This window comes from Mus caroli, chromosome 4 (genome assembly GCF_900094665.2).
Source record: "Mus caroli chromosome 4, CAROLI_EIJ_v1.1, whole genome shotgun sequence".
Classification (NCBI taxonomy): domain Eukaryota; kingdom Metazoa; phylum Chordata; class Mammalia; order Rodentia; family Muridae; genus Mus; species Mus caroli.
Window position 1 is genome coordinate 65795554 of NC_034573.1, and position 14276 is coordinate 65809829.

The window sequence follows — 14276 nt, forward strand, 5'->3', positions numbered from 1 at the left end:
TGTTGCTTCCTTTTATTTTTGTTGTTAGAGTTGGTGTTCTGTTCTTGTGGCTGTCTTCTTTTAGGTTTGTTGAGGGATTACCTTCTTGCTTTTTCTAGGACGTGGTTTCCGTCCTTGTATTGGTTTTTTTCTGTTATTATCCTTTGAAGGGCTGGATTCGTGGAGCCGTGAGGAGAGTTGAGCACAGCAAGAAGGATACAGATACAGCACTAGAAATGCAGTATGAGAGGATGAAGTTTGGAGATTCTCAATGTCCAGCATTCCCCCTCCCTAGCCATTGCTGAGGGGAACAAGGTGATCATAACTGGAGGGGATTACCGAAGTGAAACAGTGCATAGGGCAGTATTCTGGTAGCAACAACAGACCCCAAGCAGGGAAGACTATGAGAAAGGCACAGAATACAGAAGACCTCTGAAACTAACATTTTTTAAACCTGCGAACCCATGCCTCTGACATGGTATAAGGGATTGCAGAGAGTGGTCATTGCATAAGTTCCATGCTTGACCACAAAAACTTTAGTAATAGATGTACCCACCACACATTCTCAGAGACCCACACAGAAATCCCTGCATGAATTGATTGATTGATCCCCAAGGCATCAGAGATAAGGTTGAAATGTGAGACTCCAAGGAAATCAGATGAAGGAGGTCTAGCATAAAGTGGTCTTGTGTCTCAGAATTCCTTCTCTCTGGAAGGACATATTGACTTCCCTCTGTTGAATTTACTCCTGGAGCACAGGCACTACCCTACCTCACTCTGCCCTGTGCAGGAGGAAGACAGTGAGGATGAATAACAGCTATGAGCATGGTTAGGAGGAAGAGAAGAAAGAGGAGGAAAATGTAATGCTGGTCAAAGCTATAGCAGTGAACCGGGAACAAACATTGACTGATAGAATATCATGTCTCTTTTTGTTTCTCATTTTTATTTTTATTACTTTAAGTTATAGTTTTAATTTTTAATTTAAATTTTAATTTTGGTTGTATTTATTAGTTGTAGTGTTGTAACTTCCAACACACTACACAGGCTTTTATGTCTGCCCTTCCTTTGAACTTAATTATACAGTACTCTCTACTGTGTTTATATCTCCAACCAATAGGCTTTCCTTCCCATTTTTATATTTCTGCTTTGTTCCTCCTTTTCCATTCCTTCGTAATGTTACTACTTAAACACTGGTATGCTTAACATTACAAACATAACTTACATTCTTCTCAGCAAGGATTCTAGTGCCACTGTCTTTGAAACTCACATAGTACATAAGTAATATGCACAGTACTTCTCCTCAAGTCAATACTGGGTTTGAAGTCAGCAACATCCTCCCTCAAAGTTAAAGCTATCTAAACTCATCAGGAAGACTCACATGAAATACAAGCAAACAACAATAGCAGTCAGAGAAGGAAGAGTGCTGAAACCTGCAGGACACGCACACCACAGCAGTCAAAAAAGCACAACAAAGAAACAACAAAAGGGGAGTCATGAGACAGCAGCATACTGTGATCTCTCCCAGGGTGACAGCTTCTTGGTGCTGGAAACTAAGATGAGATGACTGAGATGCCGGAAATATATTCTGGACTCTCCTATTTTAAGGGGATTTGTGACTCAAAGAAGCATGTGAAGAAAGGTTGGAAGCCAATCAGGACCTGGATAAGAAAGTTGCCAAAATGGATGTGGAGGTTATAAAACTTGGAAATGTTTGAAAACATAGAGAAAAACTTCAACAAAGAAATTAATGCATTGAAAAGAACCAGACAAAAATTCTGGAAAAAAAAAATCAGTCAATCAAATAAAAATCAGGGTAAAGAGCATCAGTGACACAGACAAGCCAACCAATGAACTTCAGGGAAGAAAAACAAGGTAGAGATGGTATTACCATGGCCAGTGTGGCCCAGCAGAGAGAAGGAAGAGTTAAACACGGCTCTGTACCTATAAAAATGGCAGAATGAAATGCATTATCTTATACACTACTGTGTGTGTATGCATGAATGTGTGTGATAAAGTACTGGTGTGAAGAATAATTAACAAACTACCAATTCAATAAAAAGCAAAATAGCAACCCTTGAATGAGTAAATAAATAAAACCTAGATAGAAACGGGGAAAAGTTGATGAGGACTTGGAAGGAGAAGACATGATAAAGAAGTTCTTCTAGTTTCCCATACTAATGAGGTATTATAAAGAAAAACTGCATATTTAACTCAGGGTTATTCTTTCAGAAAAAAAAATATTAAAGCTCAAAGCCAGTGAGACAGGGGAAAACAGGTAACAATATGAAAAATCCTACTGAGAACAGCAGACAAACACTTGAGAAAACTACCTAGGAACAGAGAAGCAACAGGCCACTTTCCTAGTTCATGGATTCCTTGGTCCTGGAGTATATAGGCCAGTCTGTTACATTTTACATCTGGAAAATTTCACCAATTGTCTATACAGAGCCAGCCCATGGCACTCCACTCCAGCACACGGCTCAATTTGAATTCAGCCTCTTGCTTTGAACTTCCAGGACTGTGAATGATTCTTCAGTTCTTCTTTCCAGTGCTTAGAGTCCTTGAACACTTCCCTGGTGGGGCTCTATTCAACATGAGTAGCTTGGTGTGGCTGCATGCACTAGGTGGGTTCTTTATGGAGAAAGTTCCACCTAGTCTTTTCTGTTTAATGTATCTCATTTCTCTGCAAGTGGCTTTTTATCATGACTTTCTCTTATCTGATATTACTTTTAATTCATTGCCTTGCCATAATCCCTAAGACTTGTATTTTGCCTTTATTATCTTGAAGTATGTTTCTTTTATTCCTAGATTCCTCAGAATTACTGAGGCTCAGTTACTAAACTTTTTCAAAGGCAAAAGTTATTTATTGAAACACCACTGTAATTTCTGTATTATGTCTATTGATGTATTGTATTACATCTACTTATTTGTGGATATTCAAATATTCTTGCATCCCCAGAATGCTCATAGTAAATACTCTAAAATCTAATTGAATTAAACTTTCAACCATATTATTGAAAATTGTTACTTGTATGTTCATTACAGGAATGGCTTCATAGATTTATTTTTTGATTGTTTTTCTGTCCTCTTACAAGATGATTGGAATAAAAATCCACCCATCCCAGGGGCCCATTTATTTTTTCCAGTTGTTGGTACTATTTGATAAGGTTTTGGAAATTATAGAACATTGCTTCTTGGTGAAAAAGGTATGTTATTGGTGTAGATTTGGAGGGTTTTATAGTCCTACTTCCAGTTTGATTCCTAGCATCGATATGTGTGGTTGAGAGGCAATCACAGTTTCCTGTTTGTCCCATATCCTTCACCACTCTGGACCTCTAGTAGTCTGGAATCCTAAGCCAAATAAGCTCTTTCTTACGTTTTCTTTTGCCATGCTATTTTATGACAATAACACAAAACTTACTTATAGAGATGTTGGTACTAAGAGTGGGTTGTTTGCTATAAGGAACTTGACCATATTGTGTTTGGAAAAAAATAAAAGCTTTTGGAAGTTTGCACAAAATGTTCGAATTTTGTAAACAGAGATTAGTAGATATATCTAGAAGAAGAATGTAAGACAGTAGTGCTAAAATTAATTCAGATAATGTTGGCTCAGATCAAGAACCTTTAGAGGGAAGCAAGCAGTTTAACAGCAACCAGGCTAGGGACCATTCATGTGATATTTTGTCAAAGAATCTGGCTCCCTTCTGCCTATGTCTTGAGAATTTACATGAGGTTGGATTTAAAAGTAATGGACTAATTTTTTTGTTGTTGTTGGAAGAAATTTCAAGACAGTATAACTTTAAGTGTATTATGGGTTAGCTATTACTTATTGTGTTTAGTTATTACTTATTGTGTTTATGAAGATCTATAATGAAAGAGTGTAAGTGAGGCAGAAAAAATGTAAAAGTACAATTTGGAGAGAAAATGTTTAATGTTACACCTAAGGTTGTTGATAAATGCTTAATGTTACACCAAGTATCTTGACAAAAGACACTATAATTTTTAAAGAGATTAGTAACATTATGGAGAAGCTTTCTGCTCTGCACTGGAGTACAAAGGGTGCCCTCAAAACAAGCCCAAAACCCCGCTAAACTTCCATTTTTGTGAAAGAGAGCCCAAGTTTTTCTTCTGCAGGACATTAACTGTGTATAAAACTGCTGCTAATTCAAGGGGCTAAGCGCCCACCCCAAGCTTGCAGCTGAAACTGGCAGTGTCACCCACAAGCTATGGCTTGTAAAGCATGAAAAAGTCAAGAGTGAAGAGACTTTGGTTTCCTCCTCCACACTTTCAGAGAGTTGATGAAGTAAGGCAAAGTGAGACAAGGCTGAAGAACTTGTGGTATCATGAGAAGCCATTACATGAAGCTTCCAATATGTACCTAGTAATATATTTATCTTGTCTAGCATTCCTAGTTTTTTGGAATATAAATTTTAAAGTATTACCTAATACCTCCAATCTTATTAGAATGTACTATAACATTCAAAGTTATCTCAGGAACTTTTGTGCATTATCCAGTTATTTATTTGAAAGTATCCTTGTTTATGATAATGTAGACATATAGTTGTAAACTTGTCTTGCAGAGCTTCCATTCGTGTACTCCAAAGGTTATAACAAGTTGGGCTCTCATTTGTTTTGACTTTAGGAGACTTAGAATTTCCTTCTCGATTTCTTTCACATCCAACACACTGATGATTCAATAATGTGTTATTTAGTTTGCAAACATATTTGTCTAGTTTGTGTGGTTCCTTTTGTAACTGATTTTAAAATTTATTTTTACTATGATCTGATAAGATATAGAAAATAAATATGATTATTTTGTATCTGTTAACGCTCACTTTAGAATATAAAATATGATCTGTAGGAATAAAGTTTTGTATGCTGTTTAAAGATTATCCCTGGATTATTCAAATGCTGACTTCTCATATCTTGTTTCAATCTTGTAATGCTTATACTAAAAATCTCCTGTCTTAAGCTTGTGTGAACATTTCTTACCATTTATTCTCTACCTTGTCAATAAATGCTGATTACCCAGTGACTGGACAGAATAGTGAATAGGGTGGGATGTCTGCTGGCAAAGGAGTGAAGGAGATTCTGATGATTGTGGACGACTGAGGAATTGGAGCCCTGAAAAAGATATCCAAAGAGCCAGATCAACAATAGTATGCAAGTATCATGGGATGGGCCTGGGAGGCAGCCAGATTAACCTAGAAGTTTAATGTACATCATTTAACCGCTCAGCTATTGAGGTGTAGTTTTAAATAAACCTTGGTTTTTCTGTGATGTTATTGGGGATTAGCATGAGGTAAATAAATACAGCTGCCAGATTAATTCACTGTTTACATTTATATTACGAATAATTCATTTAAAATGATCATTTAAAGAGAAAGTTCAACAGGCTTCTAAGAAAAAAAGATTTTTTCCCATATTTCATAAGATGCAATATTCTGCAAATACTTACTAAGTTTATTTCATTCTCTAGTGCATATTAATATCCTTTTATGGATTTTTAGTTTGGATGCTGCTTATGAATAGATTTAGTGTAAATTCAAACAACCTGAAATCACCTGGGAAAAGAGATTCAGTATGGGATTATCTACACTGGGTTTGGCCTGAAAGTGAGGGATTATCTTCATTAAGTTAATCGATGTGGGAAGACCCACTGTGGCTGGCACCATTTCTTAGATAAGGGGTTCTGGATTGCATAAGAGGGCAGAGATTGGACTGAGTATAAGAAAGCAAGTGAAGCATGTATGTATTTATCTCTCTATGAGTTAACTTGGGAAAGTGATATGACTACCTGTTTGATGTTCTTGTGTTGAACTTTTTATAATGATGAACACTTTCCTGCAATCATAAGCTGAAATTAATCTCTTTCTCCCCTAAGGGTTTTTTTTTTAAATATTTTTATTAGGTATTTTCCTCATTTACATTTCCAATGCTATCCCAAAAGTCCCCCATACCCTCTCCCCCACTCCCCTACCCACCCACTTCCACTTTTTGGCCCTGGCGTTCCCCTGTACCGGGGCATATAAAGTTTGCAAGTCCAATGAGCCTCTCTTTCCAGTGATGGCCGACTAGGCCATCTTTCGATACATATGCAGCTAGAGTCAAGAGCTCCGGGGGAATGGTTAGTTCATAATGCTGTTCCACCTATAGGGTTGCAGCTCCCTTTAGCTCCTTGGGTACTTTCTCTAGCTCCTCCATTGTGGGCCATGTGATCCATCCAATAGCTGACTGTGAGCATCCACTTCTGTGTTTGCTAGGCCCCGGCACAGTCTCACAAGAGACAGCTATATCTGGGTCCTTTTAGCAAAATCTTGCTAGTGTATGCAATGGTGTCAGCGTTTGGAAGCTGATTATGGGATGAATCCCCGAATATGGCAGTCTCTAGATGGTCCATCCTTACTTCAGAGCTCCAAACTTTGTCTCTGTAACCCCTTCCTTGGGTGTTTTGTTCCCAATTCTAAGAAAGGGCACAGTGTCCACACTTTGGTCTTCGTTCTTCTTGAGTTTCATGCGTTTAGCAAATTGTATCTTATATCTTGGGTATCCTAAGTTTCTGGGCTAATATCCACTTATTAGTGAGTACATATTGTGTGAGTTCCTTTGTGATTGGGTTACCTCACTCAGGATGATGCCCTCCAGGTCCATCCATTTGCCTAGGAATTTCATAAATTCATTCTTTTTAATAGCTGAGTAGTACTCCATTGTGTAAATGTACCACATTTTCTGTCTCCATTCCTCTGTTGAGGGGCATCTGGGTTCTTTCCAGCTTCTGGCTATTATAAATATGGCTGCTATGAACATACTGGAGCATGTGTCCTTCTTACAGGTTGGGACATCTTCTAGATATATGCCCAGGAGAGGTATTGCAGAATCCTCTGGTAATATTATGTCCAATTTTCTGAGGAGCTGCCAGACTGATTTCCAGAGTGGTTGTACAAGCTTGCAATCCCACCAACAATGGAGGAGTGTTTCTCTTTCTCCACATCCTTGCCAGCATCTGCTGTCACCTGAATTTTGATCTTAGTCATTCTGACTGGTGTGAGGTGGAATCTCAGGGTTGTTTTGATTTGCAGTTCCCTGATGATTAAGGTTTTTGTCAGGGTATTTTATTACAACAAAAGCGAAATTAGGAAAGTGATTATTTATTGATCATAGTGAGGAGGAGAAGACATGTATGATTATTGTATCAGAACAAATCTATACTTAATGTCTATTGCTGATTGTTAAATAAAATAGAGATCTAAGCATTTGATGCCATATATTTTATAATATATATTACATCTTCATGGTGAAATTTTCTCTTTATTAGTCTAAAGTGGCTTTATTATATCGCCAAATAATTTTGTGTTGAAACTACTTTATCAGTTATTAGAATAACTATAGTACTTTCTCCCCTTAATATGTCTTTAACTTTGAGGTGTGTTTCTTGGAGAAAGAAGATAGTGGAATCTCTCTATTCTTTTACATTCCCACCAGTTACTACATCTTTAAATTAAAGTCTTTTGGGCACATATAATTAGGCTTATTATTGGGAGAGGATTTTATAATTATTATGATCTGGTTGGTTTTCTTTATTATTGGTTGGATTATTGCTCTTTTATTCTCCCTCAGCTACTTGCATTAAGAGTTTTCTACTTTATTGTGGTGGGCATTATGGATTTTATCTGATTTGTTTATATATTTCTTCAATGAAGTTTCTATGTTCTTTTGATTGGGACTGTCTTTCTTCTTCCTCACTGTTTAACATTCCTTTCAGTGTATTCTATAGAGTTAGATTGAATTGCTGCTATTTGTGCTGGCTTGAATTATCTGTATTTCTTCATCAACTTAAAAACGTAGCAATCTGAGTTGGCAGTTCTTCATGTTATAGCTTGAGATACGCTTTCAACTTTTCTATTTTTCTATAGTTTCTGTTTAGAGATGGGATTTATTCTGATGTCTGAGACCTTGATATTTTAATGACCATTTTTTCTTCATTTTTTTGAAAGACAGCTTGAAAGCTACAACATACCACTCAGAGAGAGAGAGAAATAATCTGTTGTAACTGTATCACCACTAAATAAAAGACATATAAGTACATTTAAAATTAATTAAAAGCTATTTAACTAACTATATGCATCTATCCATAGAACATAAAACAACAAATATAACAGTGTGCTATGCTTAAAAATATTATTGGTAAATCTTTAATTTACTTTATAGATGAGATAAAAGCTGGGGGAATTTAAAGATAAATAACACAAAAATGAGATTAAATAAAGTGAATGTTATAAAGGGGAGAATAATGAGCAAAAGATAAAACAAAAGAAAACTGGCTTAATAATTAAAATTCATAAACAAAATTAAATAAATGTAATAAAAAGAATACAAAATAAAACCATGAAAGTTTAGAAAATAACCAATATGGTCAGCAAGATGGCTTGATGGATAACAGCAGTTCCTGCCAAGTCTGAAGCCTGAAACCTGAGTTCAGTCTCTGGGACCCTGAAGTGGTTTGAATGAGACTGACCCTCATACCTTCATATGTTTCATACTCTTGTTCCACAGTTGGTAGAGCTGTTTGAAATGAATTAGGTTTGGCATTGTTGGAGAGGATGTGTTAATGGACGTGGACTTTGAGATTGCAAGACAAATTCTAGTTCTCTCTCTGTGTGTGTGTGTGTGTGTGTGTGTGTGTGTGTGTGTATGTCTCCTACTTATTGTTAAGATGTAAGTTCTGAGCTACTGCTCCAGTAACATGCCTGCCTAGTACCATGCTTCCCGTATGAACTCTAAGCAAGTCCCTAAACACATTCTTTCTCTTATAAATTGCCTCAGGTATGATGATTTGTCACAGCAGTAGAAAAGTAACTAAGATAGAACCTCATGATAGCAAACCTTAATCCATTCCCATTAATTATCTCCTGATGTCCCAACATGCTATCTTGCATGTGTGTGCCCTTTTCTAAATAAATAATAAAATGAAAAACCCAATAGGCAAAAATGCCCTGAAAACTGAAACCAAAACAAAGAAACAAACAAAGAAAACACCCATTACTACAATATAATAAAAGGAAAAGCAGAAGAGGCTATTGGCTTAAGCATGTGTTCCCCTCCTGTTGGGAGATGTGTGGCTGGGTCATGTGGCTTAGCTTCTTCTCATCATGCCCCTCCTTTTTTTTTTTTTCTTTCTTTCACATCTTTCACTGTGCCTGCACCCCCTGTGTGTTTCCACTGTTTTGTTACACTCTTAGAAACAGGGTCCACTCTTTCTTGCTTGATTATTTTTCTTTACTGCAGTGATCACACATGGGCATCCAGTGTTATGCCCATGTTCTAAGTATACAGTCAGGATGATAACGAACAGAAATGTCTCACCTAGTCAACTATCAATTATGTAATTTTAGTGACTTTCTGTCTCTGAGCCTCAATCTTCTGGTATGTAAAATGAATGAGGGAGAATGAACATTAGATTTCCTTCCTCAATATATTCAGCAAAATTCATTCACAAGAATTCCCCATAAAACCATGCTTATGCTTGAGTACCTTAAACAGGCCTCAATAAGAAAATACTAAATATGGAAAGTCCCTGACCTTCAATAGCACAGTGTAGGGCTCTTTCCCACAATAAGCAGGCACACTTACATAGCTATTCTGCTTTATTCACCTGTGATATAATATTCAAAAATTTCATGATATACTCAATAATTTTATTTTAAAATAAGATATGTGATAGATTATTTTGTATATATGAAGACAAATGTAAGAATTCTGACTTCATCTGAGGTAGGCAAGGCTATGCTTTGTGATTGTAGTAAACACAAGTTGACATTATCTTTCAATTGATGATTTTTTTTTAATAAGTGAAGGAGTATCCTGCATTTGTAAGACACACACACACACACACACACACACACACACACACACACACACACACATGCAAGGACTACAGGCCCCAACAAAAAAACCTCAGTTATTCATTTATAAGGAGAAAATACTATGGGACTCCAATAAAAATAAATATGTATGATTGAAGTTGCATTGTAAGGAAGGAAGATTACAGATGAGACCAAGTCATAGGCATGTGTAGCACCGCCAGCTATTTTGATAAGCTTTTGTCAGGCTGACACTAGAAGACAAATTGGTATCAGCTTAGGCCTTCTGTTTGCTGGTTGTTCTCATGAATTGCCATGCTGAATTCTTCTAATATGCTCTGAAATTCCTATACCTCTCCTCACCACCTTACCATTTTTTTAATGGAATAAACTCAAAATGAAAACTGCTTGTTTAAGGTCACAGACTTAACAGTTGGAGAATCAGTGTTTGAAACCATGTTATTCTCTTTGTCCAACTGTGCTGGATATTTGTGACATCTAGCTGGAATCTGGATGCCATTCATGGCTATCCAAGTCCAGAGCAGCTTAGAAGACACCTCTGACCCTGACTTCTGAGTGAATTTAGCTTCATGAACTGCAATTTTTTACATTGTGGATGGTGTGTTTTACATATTATTTTTTTTGATACTAATTCACAAAAGCCCTTTGAAGAATGAACACAAGATGTGAGAATTTACTTTGGTTACACTTGCCTTTATGAGCTAAGAAATGATAGAAGTTCTTACTATGATGTACAGTCATCTCCTGAAAAGAATCCTCCATCCACTTGCCAATGTGATAATGATGAAATAAAAAGTCTCTGAATTATTCTTGGAGTTGCCTGTTCCAGCCAAAACTTCCCCACTTAGTTAAACCCATATGCTTGACTCCAGAACTGCTGCAAAGTATCGGAAGAGATATTAAATTACCAAAAGCTACATTTGCGATAAAAAATTCATGGCAGGAACACTTTCATTTTTATAGCTTGTCAAACACTGGCTTCTGAGGGCTGTACTCTTAAGATCTTCAGAGGTTCTGTCACAGGGTGTCTTCAAAGGCAGCCTTCATCATCAGAGGGTTTCTTAACAAAACTTATTTGAACCAAAGTCATAATCTGGGCTTGCAAACCCTTGCTATTCTCAGCACTGGAGTCAGTCAAGCCTGAGAGAGTTGCCAATAGATTTGTTCTAGTTCTGAGGCTTCCTATCACCTTAGTTGACTGGAGCCTGTGAAAGCTACTTATCAAGTTCTAGAAACTCAGACTGACTATTAGATTCTTCTGTCATTTTTATTGTTACTTTTTAAAATTGTTTGAGATTACAATATAATTATACCATTGCTCCCTTCCCTTTCCTCCTTCTAAACCCTCCTGATCTCCACCATGGCTATCTTTCAAATTAAGAGGTTCTTTTTTCATTAATTATTATTGCATGCATATATGTATATGTGTATGTATATACATTTTAACATAGCCTTTTTAGTCTGTATAATGTTACATGTGTGTGCTTTTAGAGCTGGCCATGTCATATTGGATAACCAATTGATTTGCTCTTCCTTGGGGAAGAATGTTTCTACCATGCTCAGCATTTCTTAGTTGCTTATAGTTTTCTGTATAGGATTGAGAACTTTTGAGCTTTTCACTGTTCACTTTAGCATGCCTATTGATGTCATCATTGTTCATCTAATGCTTGTGAAATCATGTTAGTGAGACATTATAAGTGTATCCTCTGATATTACTGGGAGAAACCATCTCTTGGCAAATTCCATATTCCTCTGCCTCTTACAACCTTGACTTTTCTTCTACAATGTTCCCTGAACCTTAGAAATAGTATATTTAGATGTATCTGTAGTATCTGTATCAGTTAATACTATCTGTAGATATATCAGTTGGGGCTGGGCTTCACAAGTCTGAATTTTTCATGCTTGTGGTTTTCAGTAGTGAGTCTTCATTTGTTGTAAAGAGATGTTTCCTAGATGTGACATGAGAACTATATTTTTCTATGGATATAAGAAAAAATATTTAAAATGTAGTTAGGAATTGGGCTGGTTTAATGAACTAGTGGTTGTAGGTTCTCCAGTATCCATGTCTCTACCTTTTACTGAGTAGATATTTAGGTTTCTAGTACTAGGCATCGTTTCAATCTTGTTGAACGGGTCTTTAGTCCAACTAGATAACTTTTGGCTAATGCCAGGCTATGTGTGTCACTTTGCACATTTAGGGTTAGTGTGCCATGCTGCTTGTGGTTGTGGTTCATGGACATCATAGTTGTTCTGTTTTCCTTTTTGTTCCTTTGCAAGCTTACGTGGCATCTTCTAGTATAAAGACTGGTTGCTAGGGAGGGGGAATTCTGATCAGTGCCAGCTCAAGAACATTTAAGCCCTCTTTTTAAAGTGCATGTTGTCTTCAACAGTAGCATGGTATCTTCCACATCTGGAGTACAACCAAAAAAAGGGCAACAAGACCATCTCTTAGACAGCCCTGGCCAACAAGTCAAAAGAGAGCTTCTCATGTCTGGTGTTAGAGTTTTTGTTAAGTGGCTTAAGCCTCTTGCAGGGAAAATTGTCAGCCAAGAGGAGAAAAGTTAATAACTATATCTTCATACCTTTACACAGAATTGTTTAATCTTCTTTTTCTGTGTTGGGGTGAATAGTAAATAGTATTATTCCTAACAGCTTCTGCAGGATCCTTATTGTTATGTTACTCAGTTCCTCCCTACTTCTGTATTTCTCTCCATTGCTCATTTCTGTAGCGTCTCACTTCCCCTTTCTCTTATCTGGTCACTTGAACCCTCATATTCCCCTTTACCCTCCTACCTCTTTCTTCTGTATTTACAATCTTCCATTTTCCTAAAGAGTAGCCATGTCCTACTTTTCCTGATCAGATCTATTGAACCCCGAACTCCCCCTTTCTATTGTTCCTCAATGACCCTATTCTTGCAATGGTCCCAATTTACTTTACAGTGTTTTTCAGTTATTTTAGGTTATGTACTCATATCCGAAGATTTGGAGGTAGAAGACCCCAGTAATAGAGAATATACAGTGTTTGTCTTTCTGGGTCTATATTAACACATTACGTGTAAGCCTTTCTAGTTCCATATATGTATCTGTATTATTCATGATTTATCTTTAATTTACAGCTATATTATATTCCATAGTATACACTTACCACACTTTCAGTATCAGTTTTTTGGTTGTAGGAGATTTCGGATGTTTTCACTTTCTACCTATTATAAACCGGAGAAACAGTGAAGATGGTTCAGCAAGTGTCTGTGCAACAGTCTGTTGAGTCTTTTAGGCATATACCAAGAAGTGTTAAGCTGAATCATTTACTGGACTTATTTTTTAGCTGTATTTAGAATTTCTTACATGCATTTCCATAGTAGCTACACTAGTTGTAATTTCACTAGCAATGAATGATGCTTCTCTATATGTAGCCTCCCAACACATTCCCTCCATTACCTCCAGCATCTGTTGTTGCTGTTGTTGTTGTTGTTGATGATGGTGGTGGTGGTGATGGTGTGCGTGTGTGTGTGTGTGTGTGTGTGCGCGCATGTGTGTTTAAATCTTTGCATCTTCTCAGTTCAGACTGGAGTGAGATGAAACCTCAAAGCTGATTTGAACTGCCTTTTCCTAATTGCTATGGATAATTTTTGAGATATTTCTTAGCTGTTTTGTTGTTTTTCTTTTGCAAACTCAGTCTAGGTCCCATCCCCATCTTTTGAATAGGTTGTTTATATTTTGTCTCTATTTGTTGAGTTTTTTTTTTTTGATATGCTCTGCATGATAGTACTATTAGTTGTAAACCTACTTCCACAATCTATAGAACTTCTCTTCACCTGGTTGATTACTTTTTAGTTGCACAGAACATTTTTAATTTTATAGTTGCACAGAACATTTTTAATTTCATGAAGTCCTGCTTATGAATTGTTGACTTTTATTCTTGAGTAAATAGATTCCTATTCAGAAACTCATTTTCTACATACATGTTTTATAGGGCACTGCCCATATTTTCTTCTATTATTTTGAGTGTTAAAGGCTTCATGTTTTTGGATCTATTTGGAGGTTTTTGTTGTTGTGGTTAGGTGAAAGATACAGTTCTAATTTCATCTTTTTTTTTTTTAGTTCTTTTTTTAAAAACATTTTTTATTACATCTTTTCCTCAATTACATTTCCAATGCTATCCCAAAAGTCCCCCATAACCTCCCCCCCCACTTCCCTACCCACCCATTCCCATTTTATTTGGCCCTTGCATTCCCCTGTACTGGGGCATATAAAGTTTGCATGTCCAATGGGCCTCTCTTTCCAGTGATGGCCTACTAGGCCATCTTTTGATACACATGCAGCTAGAGTCAAGAGCTCCGGGGTACTGGTTAGTTCGTAATGTTGTTCCACCCATAGGGTTGCGGATCACTTCAGCTCCTTGGGTACTTTCTCCAG